The sequence below is a fragment of the Mya arenaria genome, chromosome 12 (assembly GCF_026914265.1).
Source record: "Mya arenaria isolate MELC-2E11 chromosome 12, ASM2691426v1".
Taxonomy (NCBI): Eukaryota; Metazoa; Mollusca; class Bivalvia; order Myida; family Myidae; genus Mya; species Mya arenaria.
The window spans coordinates 41,745,711-41,773,264 of NC_069133.1; the positions used below are offsets into that span (position 1 = coordinate 41,745,711).

The 27,554-nt window shown below is 35.1% G+C and overlaps 1 long non-coding RNA gene across 1 annotated transcript; it reads right to left on the reverse strand.

Annotated features, from left to right (window-relative positions):
- Window positions 1–10,796: 10,796 nt before the first annotated feature.
- Window positions 10,797–12,667, reverse strand: LOC128212103 (uncharacterized). The gene is made up of 3 exons (XR_008257389.1): window positions 12,345–12,667; window positions 11,600–12,005; window positions 10,797–11,356 (listed from the first exon to the last, which is right to left on the reverse strand). It is a non-coding gene; the product is annotated as an uncharacterized LOC128212103 (long non-coding RNA).
- Between the last annotated feature and the right edge of the window lie 14,887 nt (window positions 12,668–27,554).

Sequence of the window (27,554 nt, forward strand, 5' to 3'; positions counted from 1 at the left end):
AGTTTTCCTGATTGTTATATGTGCGCCTTGACACATCGTTTGAGTGTTGTGACCTATACATGTTTGTGTCATTAGAATGTTGTCTTTGTGGATGGTTTGCTTGTACCCGACGGGGATTAGCTGTATACTGTGACCTGTTTCTAGCCTTCCTGTTTTGGGGACATGTCGCCCACAGATGATCAGGCATATTGCAGCCAAAACACAGTCTTTGTGTATTTGTTTGTGTGTGACTGGATTTATTCTCAAGCTTATCAAGACGTGTTGCTATTTGTTTAAGTGTGGTTTCTATCCCATTATCAACATCAACTGCTCGGATATGTGGTAGATGTGTACCCACTATAGACTCGTAACGTTCTATGACTGTTACGGCCTCATTTGTTGTGGTGCAGTTGTGATCAATGCATCTACACTTCATTTCAATTGAAATAAGTTTGTAAAGTTGGTTCAGTGCGAGACGCTCTTGAGATTGGTGGTCAAAATCAGTGTATGCTTTTTGTGCAAGTTGACGGAGATCATCAGCCAGAGAAGAAATGCTTTCTCCTTTTTGTCTGTGTCGACTTTCAAATTTATTTAACCATGAATATTGATGGTTCCCATTGGTGCCGAACCTCTCTGATAGCCTTGAAGACAATGTGTGATAATAACGACGCTCGTGTTCGGTCAAAGACATATAGTAATTTCGGGCAATGCCGCGCAAGTTTGATGCTAACATCAATACTTAAGTGCGATTATCCCAACGTGAAAGCTCGGCGCAATCTTCAAGGTGTGATATATACACTTCAAAACTAAGTGACCCATCATAGGTGTCTGGTTTGATTGAGAATTTTTGCGCGTGCATCATCGGTGTCGAACGGGGTGCGAAATCGCCGCGATTTGAATACGAGTTATCAGTATGCACGGCATACTCATTAGCGTTATTCGTACACTGATCATAACCATTTCTATCAGATTTGAGATGCACGTGACGTCTGTCGTCGGTATGCTGAGGGGTACTGTGTGCATTAATAATTTCACTTGCCGGCATCGACGGGCCGGTTCTTGACCGGACGTTGCTACTTAGCGCTTCTGAATTTGAACGATGATCACGCTCGTGTTGGATGCTAGACATATCAATGAGATTGTCATTTTCCTGAGAATTTGCGGTGTGATCATTATCTTGAATTGGATCTACATTATCAAATGAAATCTCAGGGTCAGGTGATGACGTAGTCATTTTATTCTTCTCAACTACTGAACTAGAGTGGTGTATTAGTATGAAACAATATTAATCTATGATTAAAAGTTTAAATGTTGCTCTTTATTTCCTACTAGATCTATATTTCTCGTGTACTGAATTAATATCTCAATTTCATATAGACTCAATAAACGTATGAAACAGTGTCGTTGTTGTTGTTCGTATCACACAGTTCTCATTAATGAAAACCGCACTTCTGACACCAAAATTGTAACATCCGTCTCATACGTTTAAAGTTAAATGATTGTTAACTTTCGATGATATGTGGTGGATCACTGATTACACCAAGTATTTTACCCGGTGAGCCAAAGTATATCTGTGGTGAATCACTGCTTACACCAGGCCTAGTGCCTGGTGAGCCAAGGTATATGTAATTTAATAATGATCAGTGATGAATATTCGAAAACGCAAGTCCGTTTCTCAATTAAACGTCATTTATTCAAGTCAATATCAACTCCACAAAGCTAAGTCAATAATTACAATTGCGGACATGTTCAGTGGACAGTTGACGAGTTGATCAATAGTTTAATAAAGTTAAGTTCAATGTAATTATAATGATTATTTATTCTTATATTAGTTTAAATAATATGCGAGGTTCATTTACTTAATAAATGTGCGCGTTGATTTAATTAGAATACGTGTCAAAAGAATATACCTCGCATGTTTGTTTTCAAGATGTTGAAAATAGTTCAAGTCTTGCAAGACAATCATAATAATAGATACATCAATCGATCGAGAATGACAAATTGCATCCTATTCGAACACTTAATTAAACAATCTAATTATAATAAAACAAATATCTTAATGCTGCAGAAATAATATTATCCTTCATCCGCGAAATAGTGTCATAGCAACAATCGAATCAAATAGTGCGCTCGCAGCATTGTATATGTAATCTGTAACATGAGCACATTTATATAAAACATTAATAATAAAATTATGCTTGAAACAATTTAACTTTACAATTCATACAGGAAAAGTTTACTCCAATGAATAAATATCTAATAAATATTACTGCGCTGGAACCCAACAGTTAAAATGGCGGACATATTTGTGACAGTCGTGTGTACTTCAAATTTATAAACGGGTTATACAGCTTCGATTCAAGGTATACTTACTGAATTGAAATTGTAATTATCAACATATTCATGTACTTCAAGACTTCTGGAATAATCATAAAAGAAATGGAAAAACAGCGATAAGACAACAGAGTGTAAGTAAATTCGGATATCCGGACAATTGTTAAAATATAAAGGGGGTACAACATATTTTACAGTATTCAGGGGTTTTTTTTTAAATACAGTTGTTAAATCCTGAGGATATCTCATATATCAGTAATTAGTATGATGATCTGGGTTTCACAGATTGATATCGGTCTTTTATTTATTAAAAAGTTCAATTGGGATTGTACCTGAGGTTCTAACCGATAGTTAGTATAAACATATAGGGGTGTCATGTCCGATAAAAAAGATCCCAACCAAACCGTTGTATTTGTATAAAACCAGCCGTTATATGGTAAACTAGCTTACGACAAATTATCGTCAATTTTTAATCAAACAATTTAAGAAGCAAAACACTCATCATTATGGTATTTCTTTGGCCATCCAAATGGTCATATTGTCTTTGAAGACAATAAAAAGTTAATATTTTTTGCCTTTTATATAGGGTGATCCACTGGCAGCAGTTGCGTTGACATGACCCACCCTATGGCCACCCCCCTCCCCCTCCTTGGAAAATAAAAAACAAAAATAAAGACCAAAATTAATCGAAACATGATCATCCATCATCCATCACAAAACCCTAAATATCAACCTTAAAAACCAAGAAAAAAATCCCCAAAAAATACTATATTAATTAAAGGCTGGCATGTTAAGACCCTCGAACGGACGATGGTGTTTCGTAAATCTCGAAACTAACTTATTTTTTAACCAATTGTCTTTAAATTTATTGCATTCTATTCAGAATATAATAAAAATTCAGAAAATGTACAACTTCAATACAATGTTATCAACAAAATGGACACTTTAAGACCAAAAATCCGAAAAACCATAGGTAGGCAATTCATAATCACCATCGGAATCTGTGTTTTCAACAAAATTTTGGATGGAAATGGCAATGATTTCTAATTTCACCATGAATCTTTAAACAAGATGTTTTGAGAATACCTGCCCTGGTATATTGACAGACCGGTATAATCCAGCACGAAATGGATGTGTCTCATTCATTCTAACATGTAGGAAGAGGCAAACTTCGTCTCCAACGTCGTGTTAACCACAGTTTCGCACTCGTTGCCATCTAAGTTAACATTTTAGACACACTGACCATTGCTATGGCTAGCAATGTGTGATTTTCTTAAAATGTTATTTGACCATTTTCCAGGTGTTTATTAATTTTCTTTTTTCCAGATAGAGTACACGAACGATTTAATGTACATATCGGGCCTTGGAATTTAGACCCTCTGGGCGATCGTTTAATAAAGACGAGGAACAAAAAAACGGTTCGAGGACAGACCCCAACGAGTTGCTTTAATAACTTTTATATAATAGCTCCTTCATTTTTTAACCTTTTTGTTTTAGTTTTTTATTAATTTTCTTTTTCCAGAGAGAGTTTAATTACATTCATTTTTAATTGCTCGATGGATTTATATATATATAATATTTATATATATATAAAGATTTATATATATTTATAATCTACATGTAAAATAATTAATGCGCGTGTGTTAAAAATCGGACGTATGGTGTTCAACGTATTTATAAGTGCGAATTAAAAGACCTCTTGTTTTAAATACATTAATAACATTGCAACGTAAATGTGAATTTGAAAGCAAGCCAACTTATCTCAAATTAATCTGTGTAAGGAAACGAGGGAAAAGATAATTTTAGATAATTACCAAGAAAACTAAATGACCCTGCTTGACATAACTAACGACAAATAGACAAAACGTCCAAACCCAATATCGGGTTTCATTTAATTTACTTTGCACAAGCGAGATGAAAGTAATGCAAATACATCCTTATACAATTACGCTGATCAGTTCATGTTATGAAACTAGCCAATTGTATTTAAAATTCATAAATTTAAATAACCCTTTTTATGCCCCCCTTCGAAGAAGATGGGTATATTGCTTTGCACAGGCATGTTGGTCGGTCGGTCGGTCGGTCCGTCGGTAGACCAAAGCTTGTCCGAGTGATAACTCAACAATTCCTGGACGTATGGTCATCAAACTTGACATAAAGGTTGGGCCTGAACAGTAGATGATCCCTATTGATTTGATGGCTCATGGGGTCAAAGGTCAAGGTCACAGTGACCTTTAATGGTAAAATAATTTTGAAGCTTGTCCGAGTGATAACTCAACAATGCCTAGACCTATGGTCATCAAACTTGATATGGAAGTTGGGCCTGACCAGTAGATGACCCCTATTGATTTAGGGGGTCATCGGGTCAAAGGTCAAGGTCACAGTGACCTTGAATGATAAAAGGTTGTCCGAGTGATAACTCGACAATACCTGCACCCACGGCCCCATTCTTGACTTGGAGGTTGAGCCTGACCAGTAGCTGATCCCTATTGTTTTTGGGGCTCATCGGGTCAAAGATCAAGGTCACAGTAACCTTGAATGGTAAAAGGTTGTTCGAGTGATAACTCAACAATGCCTGCACCCATGGCCCTCATAATTGACTTGGAGGTTGGTCCTGACCAGTAGATGATAACTCGACAATGCCTGCACCCATGCCCCTCAAACTTGACTTTCAGGTTGGGCCTGACCAGTAGATGACCCCTATTGTTTTTGGGGGTCATTGGGCCAAAGGTCAAGGTCACAGTGACCTTGAATGGTAAAAGGTTGTCCGAGTGATAACTCGACAATGCCTGCACCTATGGCCCTGAACCTTGACTTGGAGGTTGGGCCTGACAAGTAGATGGCCCCTATTGGTTTTGGGGGTCATCGGGTCAAAGGTCAAGGTCACAGTGACCTTGAATGGTAAAAGGTTGTCCGAGTGATAACTCAACAATGCCTGCACCCATGGCCATCAAACTTGACTTGGAGGTTGGGCCTGACCAGTAGATGGCCCCTATTGATTTTAGGGGTCATTGGGCCAAAGGTCAAGGTAACAGTGACTTTGAACGATAAAGGGTTGCCCGAGTGATAACTCAACCTAGCCTGTGCCCATGGCCCTCAAACTTGACTTGGAGGTTGGGCCTGACCAGTAGATGACCCCTATTGATTTAAGGGGTCAAAGGTCAAGGTCACAGTGACCTTGAAAGCAAACTCGACAATTCCTGGGCCTATGGTCATCAAACTTGACATGAAGGTTGGGCCTGACCAGTAGATGACCCCTCTTGAGTTTGGGGGTCATCAGGCTAAGGTCAAGGTCACAGTAACCTTTAACGCAAAAAGTTAATAAATCTTCTCCCAGTGATATCTCAACAATGCCTGAATCTATGATCATCAAACTTGACATACAAGTTGGGCCTGACCAGGAGATGACCTTAATTGATTTGAGGAGTCATTGGGTCAAAGGTCAGGTTCACAGTGACCTTGAATGCGAAAATGTTTCAAGTGATAATTGGACAATGCCTGCACCCATGGCCCTCAAACTTGACTTGGAGTTGTGTCTGACCTGTAGATGACCCCTTATGATTTTAGGGGTCATTGGGTCAAAGGTCAAGGTTACAGTGACCTTGAACGAAAAAAGCTTGTCTGTGTGATAACTTGTCAATGCCTGCACCCATGGCCCTCAAACTTAACATTTAGATTTTTGGTGACCAGCTGATGTCTCCTATGGATTTTGAGGTCATAGAGCCAAAGGTCATGGTCATAACACACTCTATCCTCAAACTTTGAATGGTAATAATCTTAAAACTGCCTCAACGGCATCCAATGTCAGCGACAAATCAGCTGTCATTTCGGTCCATGCAAATTTCATTCAATTGTCCATATAATTCTGACAACATGGCGCTCAGGGGGGGCATAATGTTTGACAAACATCTCTTGTTATGTAATGACAAGCACAATTTGATGCCACTCATGATCAAAAGATTGTTTGGCTTCGAGTTATCGCCTATGACTGGAATCGTAAAAAAAGTAAATTCTTGACGCCCAAACAACCTTTCAAAACTTTCAGCGCTTTCATTTCAACACGTTTTTGACAATAATACATTTCATTGTAATTCAAGTCAAACGCAATTGATTTATTAGGCGTATAAGAGTTATGTCAGTTACCTCAAACAAAATTCACTCACTTCAAAATTTGGCACCGACCATATGCCATGTTTACCATGCATTAGGCCGGAATGTAGCAAATTTCTAGTACTTAATGAGTACGATCCATTGTCGTTATCATAACACTGGTCATAAAAAACGACTTTTAGCAAATTTTTAAATGATCGCTTAGACATGTCTGGTTATGAATTACCTTCAGAAGGGGGCATCTCATTGTTCCAAATGTTGAATAAGGACTGTTTATAAGATGATCGGTATTATCAGCTTGAAAAACAGATGGTCCATGCCATTAAGTGGTGATCAGTCTTATAATATCATTAAACAAACGACTTAATGTAAACCCAAACGCGCTTCTGCTCCGATGGTATTGAGTGAGGTTTTGTAGATCGAATGACTGAAAATCGAAAATCAACCCTTTATTTATTAGAATCAAGTAATTATACGACAGAAGACACCCACATTAAAATTTGTGTATATTGCAAAGGTATTAAATCAAGCACGGATATTCCGCGTTCACCCCTTCATGCGCTATTGTCCTATTTGTTACTGTCTGTGTGTGTGTGTGTAATTGTTTGTTTATGTCTCACCTTAACAATGTATTTGCCAATAATTGATAATGCTTTCACAATATAAATTATAGTCTGTCAGCGTCCTTTAGCTTTATTTGACCGGTTTTTCGACGTTTGTAGGAATTTAACTTCGAGGGTCCATTACTCCCGGATAAAGTAGTTATCTAATCATATCAAAAACAATGTTGACACTCATGTAGGGTGAAATCTTCCTTTTTCAATGCATTTGTTTGTCATAAAAATGATTTGGTAACCTTTTGTACAAAACAAAATAATCGCGTAGATATGATCCGACCTAGAAGGAAATTCAAAAAACATTTGAGTGCTTTAAATGGTTATGTAATAGTTCATCAAACTTAATTAACAACATTTGTTTTAATCTGCAATAAAATGAGAAATTAAAAATACGACCAATTTCAATTGAAGTACAGAATGAAATTGGTATATGTAGTGTATTTGATACTTCGATTCATATAACTTAAACTTTTTTTCTAAAAACAAACTCCGTTAAAGTATAATTAGATTTATATTGGTAACCAGGCAACATACTACATTATGGCTAATGAAACTACAAAGTGATTAATAAGCTCCATATATGAAGGAAATAAAATATATATCTATAAGGCATGATAAACCTAAAATGAACTACAGGTATAAGAACAAGTAAAATAATTGTGAGCCAAAGATCGTTAAATTTCATTCTGATGTCGTGTATGACCATCATTAGAAGCATTTGATACACATCGCACACTTAATGTTCAATGCTGGACTATTACACTTGTCTCTTAAAAACGGTTGGAAAGGCAAGACGTTGGTATGGGAGGGATGTATTTTTATTAAACGACGCAACCAGGGTCCGTTTTTTCATTAACGTCTTAAGTCTGAGTTTCAAACTCAGGCTCAGAAATCTGAATTCCTAAATGTTTCATAATGTTTTTTACGTAACTTATTTTGGCAAAAGATGCGTGCCTTGTAACGCCGCATAACAGCAACGCCGCATAAACGTGTTTTTTCGTTTATGCGGTGTTTTACAACGCATAAACATGGCGACCAACGCATGAAGCAGAAATTGCTTATATGGGGCGCAACAGTGCCCTTTTGACACATATACATAACTATTTATTATAAACTTAAAAAAAAAGAGTTCTTATATTGCAACAAAAACGATGGTGATGACGTTGATGATGATGATAATTATGAAGATGATTGTTGTGGGGATGATGATGGTGGTGGTGGTTGTGATTGTGGTGATGATGATGGTGGTTGTGATGATGTTGTTGATTATGATGATGATTAAGATTAGGGCGTAGCATATTACTGTCATTTTGAACAAAATACGGGAAAAGTAGGCAGACAAATTGGTCAAATTTAAGGTTATATTTAAAAGTTGAGCCAAATTTGAAAGTTGAAAATAAATTATTACTCCCTTTGGAGTGTTCACATCTACATTTTCTTAATTACAAATGACTGGTGCATAAAAACACAATCAATGAAGAAAGACGTCCACGATGACCCTATATCAGTCATCTGAGTCCTCTTGTTCAAGTGCCCAAACTAATGTTGTGTTGAAATTTATGGAAACAATATCATCTTCAAAAGTTTTCCTTACGTTGCTCTGGTTACCAGAGGTATACGCTGATGACCTAGACGTGAATAAATTTCACAATCGCACAAATACCAGAGGTTCTTGACAAGGAAATAATTCTTAGCTCATCTGAGCACAAAGAGCACATGCATATCTGTGAAGATTGTTGGATTTCTGTTCTTTGTCCGTCGTTAACAATTGACTTTTCTAGAAACGTTTGGAATGACGTTGAAAGTGCGCATTGTCAAGGGTACATGCTCGTCAGTCTTACGAAAAGGCGAGAATATAGGTTACGTCATACGACGATTCAATTTTATGATTGTCCCATAGGACAGTGTTGTGCCTAGTCGTAACATATACCCCCGCCTTTAGTCGGTCCAAACGTCATTTCAAATGTTTTCACAGAAAGATCAATTGGTTTAAACATTTAAACCGATCTTACTAAATCTTTGTCACAATTTACATCTCTAAAAGTCTAGTTCAAAGCTTGGTTAAGTGGACACAAAAAACTAAGTCCGATCTTGATAAAACTTTATCAACCACTATTGTACTAGTATGTGTTTTAATTGGGGGGTTTTATGCGGCGAAAGTGTGCCTTTTTGCCACATAAGAAAGTTATGTTTATTCGTTGAAAATACCGCATAAACGTGGTCGATTTCATTTATGCGGCGATGCTGTTAAGCGTCGTTACAGTGCCTTCTTAACAAACAGACTATTACTAACATATACAGCCATTTGTACCATCTTTGCTCTTATAATATCATTTTTACAACAATGACGCTCAAGACGTTAGCAAATATGGACTCAGACTTTCAATTGGCGTCGGCCCCGTTGAGAGTTTCGGTCATGTAAGATTTGGGGGCATAGTTCACAGTCTTAGTGTAACCCTGGTTTCTTGAACGCGTGCCAACGTATTGCATTGGTTTTCCGTCCATCCCAGCAGCCGGTATGTATTTCATTTTTCAGTGATGAGGTGAAATATCGAACATGTATCCGTTCGGTTGAACACAACAATGCATAACATAGCAAAGGTTTATTGAAGGCCTCCATTCCAAAACTTCAAAATTTCAGTAGAGATATTGTACAGAAAAAACAATTGACCTTACGACCGGATTTGATTGACAGGTCCTATCAGCCAATCAGAATGTAGGGCTGATAAGCCGTGTTGCTATCCGCCATTTTGTCCGTCAAACTGACCAGAGTCCGTTATATACAGGCGCTGGCAATTCCTCGCCTTTTTAAGTATTATGGTAAAAAGGTGTTGTCATGGCACTTGTAATTCGGATACAAGGTAGCCAGGCCGACTAAAGATGGCTTCCAATTCGTTCCGTATTCGAAACCAGCGAGTTATTTAGAAAAATGCAAGTGCTGTATCAGACTCTGTGGAAGACCTCATCAACAGCTGAACTTGGAAATTTTGAAAGATCGTTCAAAGGCGAAACATCTATACGTCTGTACAAAAGTATTTTTTTGAACAAAACTACTTATTTCAATCCACTCAAAATTTATTTAATACTGAAATTGTCCGTGCATGACCTAAATAAGTGTTACTATTTTTAAACTATAAACATCGTACATTTATGCTTTGGCTTGTGTTGTCAAATCGGCATTAATGGCCATTTAATATCAGGTTCAACATGGACACGATTGATTTCATTCAAGATAGAGGTATTTTTGTTGATACCGTTTTGTAGTTTTTATAAACTGCTTTGCTTTCAAAGTAAATCGGGAAATATCGTACAACTAAATTTTTGTCCGAACCATCGCATGCTTCCGAATCTCATCTACTCGTATGGTTCCTATGTAAGCAATGGCTTTTGTAGCTGTCATTCCGACACATTTCATAGATTTCTTATTTTCATATCAGCACTTTGTCGACGGGAAATCCAATCAAGAAAACCCTGACCCTCAAGCAGCTACTGTATTTGACCAGCTCACACCAGCTAGGCCTCCTCCAAAACTCAAATAAATATTTGAGCCACCAAAACAAAACGAGAACAGATCGGTCTGAATCGTTAAGGTATTATTTTCTGTATAAAACAATTTATTTCACTGTACATTTAAATCAATTATTATGTTCATTAGAACTTGATTCTGCCAAACATGTGCTGTAAAGACTTAGACTTATTATGAATAAAGAACAAGTCAAACATGTACATATTTTCATTAATATTCTTATATTTTGGACCATTTACGTAAATCTACAATATTTAATGATAGTTCATCCAATGTTCAGAGTCCGGATCACATGCACACTCGATTAACAGTATTCTTAAAGTTGCACTCTCACAGAATTCTAGTTTGACACTTTTTGTCTCAGAATCGGCTTATTTTGGCATTCTTTAAATTAAGACCTAATATATAAATCACAAAGCAAACTTCTCCGAGCCAAAATATGATAAATGCAATCGAATCCTGTGTAAGTAGTCAAAGTGATCAATCTGTGAAAGTGCAGCTTTAACAGTAAAAAATAACTTCTGCTAATGCTATATATTTTAAAATATATTTGCCATTGCAATAAAGAGATATTAACCTACAATATCATACATAAACACCAAAGAAATATCAAAGTTTAAGTAATGCTTGCAAAACAACAATGTATTTAATTAATCTGATATTAAATATGCAACAACTGGTGTTATACTCCAGAACTGAAGCTAACATCATAGAGGTACATCCTTCCAAGAATCCATCAAAACAACATGCTGAACAACTTCAAGAACTCTCTTCAAAAGACCACACTTTTCTGAAATAAATAAAAGATGCCAATATTAAAATAAATCAGTTACATGTATTGTTAAATATTTTAATACTAGCTGTAAATGCTACTGCCTTTGATGTTTGCTTTCTACATGTATATCATAATGAAATATTGACAAGATAATAGCTAATGTTTTGTGGTTGTTGTTTTTCTCTGGACAAATAGTCCATTACTTTTGTACAGCAAAGTAAAACTAAATGTTATAAAAAGCTTTAAAATAGGTCCTACCGATTATTTGTAAAACTTGTCATCACTGGTTTTCTCTTGCGGTTGACATTGCCTGGACTGGCAAATATCATGTGTGTGTGGGGGGGGGGGGCGGTTTCCGGTCTTATGCTAGGTCCCCTGTGGTGGTAGGCTTGTTGAAGACAATAATAAGGGGACTTCCTTATCTCCATCAATCAGAATACTTTAATGGTGTCAACGGTAAATAGCAGGAGACCCTCCACCAGCCTTAACCGGTAAATGGGGGGAGGGTAGTGTGTGTGGGTTAGAACCAGCTGCCCGGTCAGCTTAGTTGGTTAGAGTGCCAAGCTAGTGTTCTGGTGGTTGTGAGTTCGAGCCCCACACCGGGGGCACTTTTCCTCCAAGGTCTACTTTTACAGCCAGAGTGTGTGAACATGTTCCACAATTTCTGTAAGAACAAAAATCAAAGCATGTGAATGTTTGAGCAATGCAAAAGTTACAGATTGGTATCACCCACGATTGTCACTTGTCAACTATTACATTATTATTCATAAGGGAGGGTGTTCAATCGATTAGAACTGAAACTTTTTATGCATAACCCCAATAAACCATTTCTGCTCATACTATAGAATACAAGGTTATACTGTATAGCTGGCATGTAACTGTTATTTAATGTCACTTCCGGGTTCCCCATTCGGGCCATTTATGATTTACTCATATTGTGCGATGATTTAATCTTTGTTTCAACACTGTAAGAAGGACCGGTGTTATTAAAAGTTAAACTTACCCTTTTTGCATTTACAGTATGCGTCACACACACGGTTTTCCTTTGTATCGATGTCAATGTTGACAACATGGCGGCTATCCGATTTTCTCTGACTTGGATAGATTTCACCCCGTAAATGTTAGATATCGTCATTTTCTAAAGATATATCGAACCTTCCGATGTAGCAGCCAGTTACAAATTCCTTTGACTTCTATTTTTTTCGCATTGTAATGTCACATTTATGATAATTTGTCAGGAATATCGGAAAGCGAAACGACGCGAGACGCCATTACTTCCTCGTTTGTTTGACGGACATAGACAGAGTTCGCTCCCTTGATATCAGGGGGCGTGGCTTAAAAGCCGCTGTCGTAAGGTCAATTGGAATTATATTATACAAGTGTTAATGTTGTATAATTACAAATGTTAGATTTTCTAACAACAAATTATCCAGGCAAGTAGAAATTAAGAATACATTTAATCAAGGGTTTAAATACCTATAGAAATCGCTTCTTAATACAAATGCTCTTCGTAAAAGTTTAGACATATTGATATGCCCCGGCATATTATAATATTTATTATTGTTAGAGTTTAAAGAGTTTATCTTACCTGTAAACGTCCTATGTAAATATATCCATATTTTAATCTGAGTGACTTTGTCGGTAGCGAAAACAAAATAGAACTAGCCACGCCCCTAAGATATAGGCGCGCTAGCCCTAGTTGAGCTTCGCCCCGACTGTTAGCATATCCATTGTAAGGCACTTAAGATGACTATTTTTTGCCTTCCTCGAATATTAATTGTTTATTGTTAATCAGATTATTAGATTCTACTAGTAATGTTATTGTGTGTTGTCATGATGTAGACATGAGATAACATTTTACTTAATTCAAACCTTGTTATAGCGGTATTTCACAGCAAAACAACGGCTTATATCCACGAATATTCATTTATTCATATTTAAACACTGGCACTTCCTTGTTTGGGTCGCCATTTTTGCTAAGATTCTCGGGAGTTCTGGTGCCAGTAGTGACCTCGATACGCTCTAGCTAGCATACTTTCACTTTCGAAAAATAACACTTTAATGATGTTTTCACGGCAGGTGATGATGGTTTTCATTCTTTCTTATGTTTGGTGTCATGACCGATGAAATATCTCGCCTTTATACTGTTTCATTAAGTAGAAACTTCGATTCCAAAATATTCCAAAGTTGTCGATTCATTTTGGCCGCCATCTTGGATTTCACTTGGCTGTCAGCCAATTGGCCCAACTTTTTGACCGCATGCCCCAATTTGTGGGACGTCGCCCAAATTTGCCCACTTTTGCCCACAAATGCCCTATTATTCGGGTACGCCCATCTGAGACAGTATATAAGGGCCGGATTTTTCATATGAAAAGGGAGTCGATTCACAGAATTTAACTGTAAGGCCATTTTACGCCATTTCTCGCCATTTTCCTGAAAATATACATAAATAACCATTTTAAAAGCATTAATATACAGGCGAGCTATAAAAATAAACATATTTTAGATTGCATATAATTATTTGCAAGTAAATACCCATTTCACGAGGATAAATAGAGCAAAATAACATTTTGCTTACCTGATGCTATATTTAGACTGCTATTTTCGCACATGTTCGCCTGCCGTGCCAGTTGCCAAGATTTAAACGATTGTTTTGCTGTAACCGCGACATTGTCACAATTTGCTGTTGATTGCTACATACGCCGTGTGATTTCTCATCATTGTTCGTGTATAAGCGTTATTAGAAACGCAAATAAATCCGATTAATTCAACAACGTGTTTCTTCACCTTTCACCCTAATCCAAGTGCAGGGTGCACTAACTACCGAAAAGATAGAAGCGAACGTATACGAAAATCCTCTTTTAAGCGAAGGCTGAGCATAGTGCTTACGGAACCACTATCTCAGAACAACCCTAGCGTCAGCCGGGGTCGTAACAATATCAATGATACATTGCTTACTCTACACAGACCATTCGGAGCTCCTCGGCCATTTTATCGAAAACAACCTCGGATGTATGCAGGTACATCAGTTAAAGTAGTTCGTAAAAATTTGAATTATATCATAAATTTAATCGAGTGTTTTAGAGTTGTATTTATTGATCTAAGTTTAAATTATTTGCCATTGAATTGTATTATTGCAAACATAATTAAGAATCCCAAGAGATAAGTCACATAGTTTAACTGCTAAATAAAATTACTACGCGGTCTACTTGCAGCGGACTTAAACGTACCACTTTTCGAGTATGTAAACCGTCCAAATACATCCGAGGTTGTTTTTTAAAAAAATGGCCGAGGAGTTCCGAATGTCTACACAGACCCGTTATCAATTAATATAAGTATTAAATTAAAAATACATGAAACTTCAGCATGCTTCAGATGACCTCTTTTATGCACATGTTCTTTAATAATATTTGATATATAAACACCAAACAGCAACAAATATGACTACATTCAAAAACAAAACAGCTAAAAGATTATTCACTTTTAAATGTTAGTTAAAATAAAGCATTTCCTTCCATCTCAATTTCATTTACGCATATTATATCCAATTTTAACTGCTGGTGAATAACAATTTTCCAAATCATAAGAACAACTATTTTTGTTTACTTAAGCAGTGTATGCATAATTGTTAATTTCCATTCAATCACCCTAAATAACGTCCGAAAAACACCAAAATACAACTTGCTTAAAAGGTGATTTTATTATTATCTTCGACGAAAACAAGACCATTTGGATGGCCAAAATAAATACTATATAATGATGAGCGATTGATTTCTTAAATAGTTTGTTCTTTTTGTGTTTAATGCTTATGCTTGCACCGATATATTCTGACATGTCGTAACTTTACGGTATACACTGACTGCAATCAGATTGTGCAACTGTGACGATTTCAACTTTTGGTATAATTAGTATAATGTAACCGCTTCACTATTGCCTCCCTTAGTTATTTGATTTCATTCGTTATACTATAAACAAGATCAGGATTTCTCATCATTTAAGGGGTTTAATAACGTTAAGTCATTTTAAACAGTCATTTGTTTAAAGGGGTATATATTTACTTAAATATGAATTGAGGTTTTAATTTCACTAAATTGTTGACATTTTTGGTAAAAACGGGCAATGTACGACCAACTTTTGGTAACCACTGTTTCGTACTTTTTGCCTTCTTAAGGCACATTTTTAGACACGATGATTTTTGAACAGGGTTGTTTTCAACCCTATTCAGTGCAGCCACAAACTCGACACTCACAACAGAAAATTCCTATTAATAGTAACAAATGTCGCCAGCCGATTTACCACCAAAAATATAGTTTGAGAAAGTGCACACTATATAAATTGCAAGCTATGTTTCAAATAACCGAGGTAGATTTGACAAAGCAAGAAGCAATAATAACGCAATATCTATTTAAATAATTTAATATGTTATACTTAGATAAAGATAACATTAAAGTAGTATCCCTGCACCAAAAAAATGAATGAACATCGAAACGTAAACAAAGAATTACTACCCACTCTAAGAGCACCATTCAATCACGTGACTCAATGATGAACCCAAGTGAATTTACATTCGAAGAGAGATAATCATAATAAGATAATGCAGTAAGTTAATCAGACTTCTCTCCCTTGCCTTTGTACAGAAGAAGCGGGAAATTCAAGTTTGATTGATTGTCGTGCACACTTGAAGTCTACAGAGATGTTTGTTTTACTTTGTTTAAAAAAACTTGATTGTTTTACTTGGAATCTGATGTTGTGATGGTTAGTATTGATTTGCATTTGTAGACTTTTGTGTTTGTCTTGGGTTAGCAATGGATTGGAATGATCATTATTTCATTCAGCTGTATTTATTTAATTTTGTCATGTATTTTTACGACATCAGCAGATTTTGTATTTAAACCGAGAATGGCAGTTCCGTGATATTCTTTTAGCCTCTTTCCATACACTAATATATTTGGGTTTGGTTACAGATGATAACATGCATGGATAACAGAAGTCACCATGGGAGTAAGAGGGAGTAGGAGTGTTTGATTCCATAAATTAGTTAGTTCCATGTCAATGATTTGTTTTTTGATGTACTGTGTTGTTGTTGGTGTTGTTGTAATCGCCACTGCACACGATTAAATCATATAAGATATTAGACTGTTTACGATGTTAACTTATAAACATGTCATTATTCATTATCTTATGATTGTTTATATTTATATTTTCAGGACGCTCCGATATTTTATCTACATTCGATAATGTTGAATATAGAGATATTGAAGAACACTGTGTTTGTTGTTTGAACTATTTAACTGCTACATTTGGTAACCTGGACATATAGACCCACCCTCGCTTAGGATTACAAATGTATTCTTATCTTAAAACCTGGAATGACCTAGAGAGCAACAATGGTCTCATTGATCTCAATGATCACGCAGTTTCCCCTGCTTAAAACATCACGTGATAGCCCACGTGGGAATAACAAACGTGATAAAGTGCTGACGAGTTATCTGACGATATAGAATTAGATGAGAGTTGTTGACCATATAGACAATGAAGGAAAAAAGTTTTGAAATTAAAGATTTTATGCTAACTTTATATGATATATATAACTTTTTATAGTGTACGTAAAGACGGAAGTTTGTGCATTTATTTTTAAAAATGGAATTTTATTGAAATGAATCGATTTCTATTTTTGCTGGTTTGGTGTAATATAAGAAAATATCGAAGATTTAATAACTTTTTTAGGTGTTTCATCCACAATTGTTTGAAATCCGTTATTTAAATTTTCATCATTTCAATTAAGAAACTATTTTACTTTAATCTGTTGTATTTTCGAAGATTTTTTTGTGAATAACAAGGCAAACATAGGCAAACTCTTTCTAATGAGTAAAGTTTTATTAGTATATATATACTCATATCATATGAGTCATATGTAACACCATATGATGGAGTTCTGCTTGGATTGGTTACATTTCCCATCCTTGTTTGCCTTCTTACACAGCGACATTAATTTTATTATCAATAAAATATTAAATTTTCATTTACCATCATGCTTCAATAAGCCTGGGGCGGCCCCTGTGGTTGTTTTACACGGGGACTCCAAGATTCACTGTGCAACATATCAGCACCTTATAAAAACACACATCATCGTGAATCATAATGGTGAAAACCCGTATAAAACCCTGTTCATGCAGCGCTATCAGCGCTTTGATTTATTCAGCTAGCAGAGCGTGATTGTCTTAAACATTATTTCGGTCGGCTGGTGTTACGTTTACATATAAACCCTTTTATGCTTATTATAACAGTTATTATAAGCGTCTTTATGTCTAGGTGTTTTCAATTTTCTATTTCCAAATAAGATGCAATAATAAGAAAAAAATGTATACGAACCTAAGACTCACAACTCGTCTCCTTTACGCTTCGAAGTGGGATGAGTTAAATAGGCGCAGTGGTTAATACTACTTCGTACTCGTTGCCATTCATTTCTGATTTTTGAAAGGGATGGCAGAGTGTTAACTTATCAGACGGATCTGCTGCTTTAACCACCATATATATCAGCCCTGTGATATATTTATTTTACCTATATGTCTAGGTGTGTATCAATTTTCTGTTTCCAGATATAGTGCAATAACAAGTTCATTGCTCCATGAAAACATATTTGCTCTATGGAAAATATTGTATAAATATGTTATGAAATCTGAACTTGATGCCCTATTTGATATAGTATTATACATGTAAAACTATATCAACAAATCGCTTTCTGTTTTTGTAAGTATTGTTAACATTTTAGGTTAATTTTAACGGGCATTAAAGACCGATTTTTGCAGACGAATAACAAAACCGACTTAAGAAGAGACGAAAGCCATACAAAAATACATTAAAATGACTACCTAAGTATTCAACATGAACTATTTAGATCACATTTTTTTCAGTTTGGTTTTAGATAGCTTATTTTAGGTTGCCAACATCGGCGATTTTAACGTACTCCAAACATTTAAAATAATTCAACAGAACTATGTGTAAGGCACAAAATAGCATTTTCGATCCAAAATTTAATTATAACGATTTTTTGCAAAACCCGTTTAGCCCAAAACAAGTTAGTCTTAAATCGGACAGTAGACAGTTCATATTGCTGGGACAAGAGTGAAACTCACTTATTAAGTGAAAATTAGGAAAGATATTTACTGAATAACGGGAACTTTTACCAACATTACCTGCTTCACACTAAACTGTAAGTATATTGATAGGTTGTTTTGATCGCATGAATTGCTGTAGTTATATTCTGTTCAGTTGCTTATATGAATGTACGGTTACTATGTTAAGAAACAAATTTTGTAATTAATTTGTATACGCATGGGCATTTTTGTCTAGATATATTTGTTAATAAACTGTTATAAACTGCTATCTCATTTTTGTTGATTTTTGTTTTGCAGGCTGAAGTCTGGTCTAAAAGGAAACATCAGTTAATTTAATGGGACAAAAGTGACCTTTAATGCACTCTCTGTATATTTAAGATTGAGGATGCTGTTCTAGATTTTTATTTTATTAAAGTCTGAGTATAAATAACAATTGTTATACTTCGAATTAAGTCAAATACCTGCTCTCAGAAATAAAACAAAAAACACATAAATATCTTAGAGGTTAATATTGAAAAATAAATGCTATATTCTGGCCCTATGTAAATGTTTTTCTAGAACACTTAATGGGTCTTAAGTTCAAAGTCAGTTATTTTTTTATCAGAAACATCACAAACGATATTTATTTATAAATAAATTGGGTTTTAACTGAACTTTAAGAAAATGTATTGCTGTCAAATAAGTAACATGCTAGAAGTAACATTTTCCCAATCTGCATTTTCCCTTTTAATTCTTTATATAAGAATACATATTCCTGACGGCTGGTACACACATCTCGATGGATTAAACGTTAACGTCATAGGTCAAGGTCATAGGTCAAGGAGGGCCGCCATGAATGTTTTTAATCGTGGAACAGCCACGATGCGCTAAGATATCTTTGAAACCTTTACATAGCCCTTGCGCAGCTTCTTATGTTTCACGATCGGACAAAATTATACAAACATTGTATACGAATTCGTTAAATTTTGTTTGAGAATGTTGGCTCATCATTTGTCACAGTTTAGTCAGGAATATTTAGGAATATACTTCGGTTTATTGTAGCAAGGTTTCATACAAATGTCTTTGTGACGATACGGTTAAGTTGCGGGTCAAGTGCGATCGACTATAACGAACAATACATGAAACTACTATAGTTTTCCATACAAACATTAGTTATTTATAGTGAGATACAATTTGAATTGTTATACCTCAGTTACAATCCTAATGGAAATTTCCCATAAGGTAGCGGAAGATATCAGTAATGTTAGAACTTTCTGTCGTTCCAGATGGAGAAAAAATGTCCAAAAACGTTAAAAAAACTCACACGCCCGAAGCAAGCCCAGGTTGTTCAAGATAACCTTGATTATAATGACTCTTTGCCTTCCATATTGTCTTTGAATAAAAACAGTTATAAGTTTTTTTGCTCACGGTATCAAAATATATACTACTGCAGTAAATGGCTTATAGGGTGATAGTGGAATTGTCCACTTTTGGAAAGAATGTCGACCGAGAAATAAATACGTATTTAAAATTCTTAGTTTCCAACATTTGTTATTGTTAAATATAACTTAATCAGAACATTCCAAAATCAAGACATGTCTGTTTTATATAAAATGTATGCCTCCCTAACTCGAATACGTGTAATTGTAAGCCTTTCTAATTCAAATGTAATGACGGATTCAATGGTGTGAATTTAAAGGTATAAAGATTACGCGAACAAGGAGGTTTTGTAAAACGAACAAGAAATTTCAGAATAGTAGTAAGGACAGTATTCTTTTTCTATTAATTATACATACCCACATTCGGTCAATAGCTTCTTAAAATGGCGAAGGACAAAATGATTTGAAGTACTGAAACTAGTTTGAGAAATGTTAATATTTTACCCGTATCTTAAATTTCTAATAGGTGCTCAACAAATGTGTTCAGAAACCATAAATATGTTTTCGGGGTGTTCTTAATATGAAATGGGATACCAATGTTGTCATTATTTTGATTCATTGAGGACTGTTTAGTCTGGCACACAAAAATAGAACATTGATGTGACTAGTTACTTATGTGTAATTAAAATATCTCAGAATCTAAATTCTATAGCGTCTTGAGATACGTATTGCTATTAGACATACCATTTGCAAAGTATTGTCGATGAATACGTTACTAGAGCTTACAACTTAAATCATTGTTTGACCTATTCGTACAAACAAATGCGGGTCCTTTTAATATGTGAATATAGTGAAACGCAAATCTATTTTTTACGATAATATTAATATTGGCTCTGAGTAATCGTTAGTTCATCCCAGCAGGTATATAGACAGACATACACCAGCCCAAAATCAACATCTCTCCCTCACACGAAGACTTGGGATGAGACAAAATACGTCGAGGACGAATTGGTAACCACATTCGTACTTGTGCCTTTTAACTTCACATTGCCATCATAATCTACATTTTTGGAAATGTTGGTTATTGAAAGGGGTTGAGCTAGCAGAGTGTGAATTTCTTAAAATGAATTTGGATCGGCTGGTGTGACGTTTATATAAAGCCGTTAATGGATATAATGTTACCTATTTGAAGGTGTCTATCAATTTTCTATTTATAGATATACATGTGTAATGAAACAAAAGTTCCATTGCTCGATGGAAAAGTTCTCGTACAAACATCTTTAGAAATCTGACCTTGGTTTACCTTTTCCATGAATACATACATACAACTTCCAACTTGAATCAATTTTTAAAATATGTCACTCAAACTAATGCGGTCTCTTGTAATACGTGGATATAATGATACGCCAAACGGTGTACGGGTTTAACAATATCGCAAATCGATCCTATCAGGTATATAGACCAACAGACACCCAGCACAAGATAAAAATAAAATCTCTCCTTTACACGAATGCATTGGATGAGACAGAATACGTCCTCGGTGTTGTGGTTACCACGTGACGTACTCGTTGTCTTCTTAATTTACATTTTTGGAAACACGTGATTAGACGTAATGTTTATATAAGTCATCTTATGTTTTTTTGCCTTTGTCCAATGCAATAACAAATTCATTGCCCTTAAGAATTTCTTTTCCGATATCTGAAATTGATGCCCGGCATTTAAGGACATTGACCTGTTATATTGCATCACCGTATCTCTAAGTGCAGTGGTTAGAGCATTCGCTTCTCACCAAGGCGACCCGAGTTGTTCGCTTCTCAGCTTGAACATATGTGAGTTTGATTGTTGGTCACCAAGCCGGACCGGTTGGTTTTCACCGGATTCTCCGGTTTCCCCCACAAGACAAGACCGCACTCTCAACATCGTGCCAACTAGAGTGACTTAACTTGTGGTAAAATAACTTTCTTAACAATCGATATAAAAAATGAAGAAACTGTATTTCTATACATTCTAGTAAATAACACGTCTAGTAGATGAACGCATACTTATACCCATAAAACATTACGTTCAAATGGTCTTCGCTGAAATGCATTCTTAGAAATAGTTTTTTAGGTCCACTGAAAGTATTAATATTTTTGAATATTTGACCACTTCCGTGCTTGTCCCTGTTATTAATGCACTAAAATATACCAATCGCAAGTTTGTCCGTGGGATGTTCGTCCTTCATAAAATTGCCACCTGAGTTCATGAGGAATATTCAATGAATGTTGATTAAAGAAATTTATTACCGATGCAAAAACTTTGTAGGTGTTGTTGTTGATGTAGTTTCTGATATTTTCAGTTATCTCTCTTTGATTGAAAGGTAGTAGAAGTTCAAAGAGTATTTGCATAGTACTACATAGGTTTTTCTTTCGATTGAAATGGTTAGTTGTAAGCTTCTGTACAGCACGCAACAACTTTATACCAGTTATATATATATAACAATAAACATAAATATAGAACTGCACATTGACTGAAACAGTTTGAATTATGATTACATCTAGAATGTCTATTTAAATTCCACTTCCGTTTTGTTTATCTTTCGTATATGATACAGGAGTTGGTCCAAAACATGGTTTTAGGGGGGTTCATATAACTTGGATGCGCAGCTTTACACGCGCGATTGAAAAATATATGGTCTTTATTAATTATAGTATGGGGATTTTGATCATTTCCCCAGAATGTGTCCTTATTTTGAGTCTGAAATGGTACATTTTGGTGTATTTAAGTCATTATTATCCGATTTTGACATTAAAAGTTAACTGGATAAGGGGGTGGGGAGGTTTTACTTTTGTGATATATAGACGACCAATGGAAACATGCATCTAAAGTGGTAAATATTCATTCAAAAATTATTTAATACAGTTGGCAGTGGTACATAAATAACACTTTAGAGGTAATTTTTTAATGTTGGTCATAACAATGATCTATCCAAAGCTCAAATAATGGTTACGACTTGTATTGGTGAGACGTCTAAGTCGTTACAATCAACGCTCAAAGATGTAGGACCCAAATGCATAAATTTTAAAATAAACAAAAAAATAACGTGTCTGTTTAACTTATTGATGCTTAAGGGCCCTGCACGACTGCCTACAGGTTATCTACGGATCGAATCCTGTAGGAAAACCGCTATTGCAAATCGAATATGCTCAACTGCCATGTCGCCTGCTTTACGACGCCACTTTGGCTTTAAAAATGAAATTCACCGTAATTGTGATCTCTTACGTGTTTGTTTAGCATCTTGAGTAATAATACGTACTCTCAAACGTCAAGTTGAAGTTTGTAGCATGTACAAAAACGTTAAAAAATGCTCTAAACCGAATAAATCCCAAAGTATTTTTAAGTTTTATGTTGTTGTTTTTTTTTTTAATTCAATAAATGTACTTTCAGGCATATCACGTTATGATCATGATAACAAATCACGTGACCGCGTAATAATATATAATTCGGCTTTTAGATTTCATATTTTAAAGAATAAAACAAAAGTTTTTGGCAATGAGATAAAATAAAATAAGTTCTTGAATCAATGATAAAACTTTATTCCTATTGGTCGTGCGACGTGTATGGACTTTCTCTATCCCTCAAGGGATATCACTGCGTTTAAAAAATGCTACCTGTCTTGTGTCGGCAACAATTATCTTCAACGACATTATCTCCTATATTACATAGAAAACGCTGGCCATAAGTCTCAATAATTTTACAGATATGTTAATTTTGCGTTCCTTTCAGCCATGTTCGTCCATTTAAACGAACCCAAGCGCAAGTGTTTTTTATAAACCTCATACAAAGTATTTCACTATTATTTCAATGATTTGGGCGCATATTCTCTACAGCCCAGAAATGAATAAATGGAACGTCGCAAAATACATGTGCGTCGCCATTTGACATCACTACTAAAATGAAGAGTTGAGTAGTTGATGCAGAATGAGTATTATTAAATTTATCAAATTCGCAGATGTACCTTTTAAGAGATTGAATTGTCAATAGCTCTCTTTCATAACTTTCAAAATGTTAACAATTCAATAAGAACATCTGTTGTATTGTATGCCTGGTATGATTTAGGACAATATTTGTTTGCTAGCAAACTGTTAAAAAGGACGGATAGTCCTGAGGTATTGTGTTGCACATACAAAGGTTATTATAACTTTCACCTTTATTGTGTGTATTAACGTACATTTTATGGGATCTCACAACTGACATTATTAAATCGTTTTATAAAAAGTGATTAAGTAAGATGTACGACGAATTGTTTATTAAAATGGGACAGATTTCTGCAACTGAGAGTCAAAATTTAAGAAAACCTTGGAAATGATTCATTTTCAGTAGATACACATAAGATAACGGATCATTGCCATAACTACGATATCTAGAGAATTGGTTTTGAAGAAATTTCAATTATATTTCAACTTTTTACAAAAAGGAATTTATATCCAATGGTTCTGGTCTTTGTTTGTTTAGGGAGTTCACTGCATATGAGATTGGAACAAGCCATGCAGTCAAGAACCTACTATGATCATGTTTAAAAACAACAGCAAAACAGTGTTGTTATTTTCATATTTTATTTTTCAACATTATCGTGTACGCTAATATGGTGCATGCTATCAAATAACGGTTAACAACAATGTTGTTACAGCAGTTAACATTTTGAACAATAACAAACAACCGAATTCCATTAAAAAAAGAATTGACAATGACACAGATAAACAATTTTACTGACTCAAATCCTGTATAATTGAGTCAAGATAAAAATAACATAAAAAGGGTTCACTTGCAGGACTACCAACAAGAGATAATGAGGTAAAGCAATAGGCAAATCTGCGTTGTAATGAATAACATTTACACAGTCATAAGAACATACTGACATTGACAAAAAATTTATTTCACTTGCTACAACATATCCCATACATTCTCAGGGTTATTGTCTTTTTCATGAATTACACAGCTACAACCTGATCTTACTTTGATATAAGTCCAACCAATCTCGCCATTTTTAATAGCACGAGCGTACGTATAACTGTACGTGGTTTCACAAGAAGATGTGAACTTTTTTGTTCTTATCCCAGCACAGTTACATTTTTCTTTCGCACAGTAGGTTTCATGGAAGAATTGGTCGACCGTTATCCTACCAATGGGAATTTCTGGATGTATCTGAACGTTGTGTCCAAAGATGTCTTCTGCTTCTGTTTTGTATTCGTAACTAGTTTGTGTCTGGCATACTTTTCTAGTATGTCGATTTCGCTGAGAATCACCGTGTCCGCTATGTCGTCGGCGGCGTTTTGAACGTTTCGATTTCTTATGCTTCCGTTTTGATTTGTTTCCCTCGGGACCATTCGACGCTAGGAGAATTGCAATGTTTGCATTATTGTCTGAGCCGTCGACATCGTTCAATTCAGACAAACCATCGTCTTTGACGACCCTGAATAAGGTATGTGGCTCGAATTTCACATCGGCCTGTCTGTTCGTATTTTCATGGCGATCGGATAGAACTGCAATAGCCTCGCCAAAAGCTGACACAACGGTGGCTTGGAAATAAGCTAATACAAGCAGATAAATCATTTTTGCAGCAAATATCGTCCTCATCTGAAAAATAAAACATTTTCAATTCAAACACTTGGCAAAATATTGTGATGTTCATACGTTTAACCATTTTTAAAGTGATATTTATATGCTATGATTTTCTGTAGACAATTAGGAGCTTCATGCTGTTGCTTTTTATGAAAGATTTTTAAGTTTAATACCAAGTTGTCGTATTTGAGCAAACTTAATAAATGCGAAAAAATGATAACAATCTCAAACAGTATATATTAACAGGAACCGAGCACATCGTCGTTCGCAGCTGTGTTCAATTTCCAAAAAACAATTCAAATATATACTTACATTGAAAAGTTATCAGTTATTTGTTTCAAGCTATTTGATATACCAAACAGTAGTGGCACTTTTCTGTAAACATAGCTTTATATACCAGATAAGTTCCAATAAGTCGTCGCATGCGCACTGCTTTGTTCTCGATAACTAAGACTTAGAGTAACTTATTTGTCTATTTTTGTGTTCGCACATATTTGTTGGCCAATGACAATAGTGGATTATCCCACATTTACTGTAACTCTGTATCATGTAGAGCAGATCTGTCCGCGAATAAAAACATTTATTTTCGTAGAGAGTTTTTTTAATCGGTTCACATTTTTACAATTGGTCAGTCGTCTTCTTTCCATAGGTCGCTATTCCCTCTGCAAGTTCGCGAAGTAACTTTGATTGACAGCTCAAGGTATCGTTGTCTGGGCCCAGTTAAAGATTACGAAATAAAACAGAATTTAAAATTGATGTGCAATCAGCTATCGAATCGTATTGACAACTATTCAGCCTACATTTTAAATAATAATTTGACAATGTTTAAACATACTTTCAGCACTTACGTTGGATCTTCTACTCTTTTATTATTTTTTTTAATATACAACAAAGCAAGCATAATTCAATACCAAAATGTGCGTTTTCCTAAAGGAAGAATATGAATTTCAGAAAAAAATTGGGGGAAAGTAATAATGTGACGGACCATTTTTTAACACTGCAAAGAATTCATATTTAAAGTAATAAAGTAATTTCACATCTTATATCAGAGTATAGATCAACTATTTTCTTGAACACAAGAATATTCATCTTCGAAGGCTTAACATGTGTTACTTTTCTTCTAATCAAAATGTTTAGAATTGTGCTTCGCCAATCTTCCACTCTCAATCTTTATATTGCATAATATTAGATAAGGCTTGAAGTCTAAAACATGCTTTATTCTTATAAAACTATGCTCTACTTCTGGATTGTTTTCCATGCGGTGTTCTATTCATAGCACAAAATAACTAGAAAAATCGCTATTGTGCGCTCATTACTTACAACGCTATTAGTTAATGACGTCACGTCAAAATTTATATCAAAAGTATATAATGACATTATTTCTTGATCAAACCATCATCTTAATCATACATCTATTAAACTAAAGGACGTCATAAAAGGACAGACAGTCAAGGAATATGAGACGTTTCCTTATGATAAACTGGTAAGTAGACGCAAATGCAAGATACGTAAATTTCTGCTCCAGCCGTTAAATGCCAGTTCTGTTATAATAATAAAATGTTATTTATTTCAGCAGACATAAAAAGTTATATACGCAAATGGAATAAGGAACTTCAAACTGTTCGTCATCTTCTGACGAAGCTCATTATTACTACTAATAACTGTAAAAGCTGAAAGGTATCTACCTCGTAAGAGTGATAATTGTTGTATGATTTAACTACAATATGGATAGTTTATAAAGACTGTACTCATTTATTCGTAAGCGTATTTTGTAATATTGCTTTTTATAAGAAACTATCATTTATATCAAAAGTAGTTCTTAAAGCTGTGTTGTACTTAAACACAAGATGCGTAAACTTCCTTTCCTCACAAAAAAGTTAGAATATGAACACACTTACAGAACTGTTGTTACACTATGTGCTTTAACTACTACACTATTGCCACGATAACAAATTAATATTAAAGTATGGTATTGCCTTCAAAACTGTGATAAAATTGCTGCTGCTCCCAAATAATGGACCTTAAGATCTTTTGAACCTCGTTATTGGACTTTAAATACTTGTCATCCAATGCATACATCTACAAAACAAAGGCGTCACCTTTTTATGCTCCCGAAGGTGGGCATATTAAAATCGC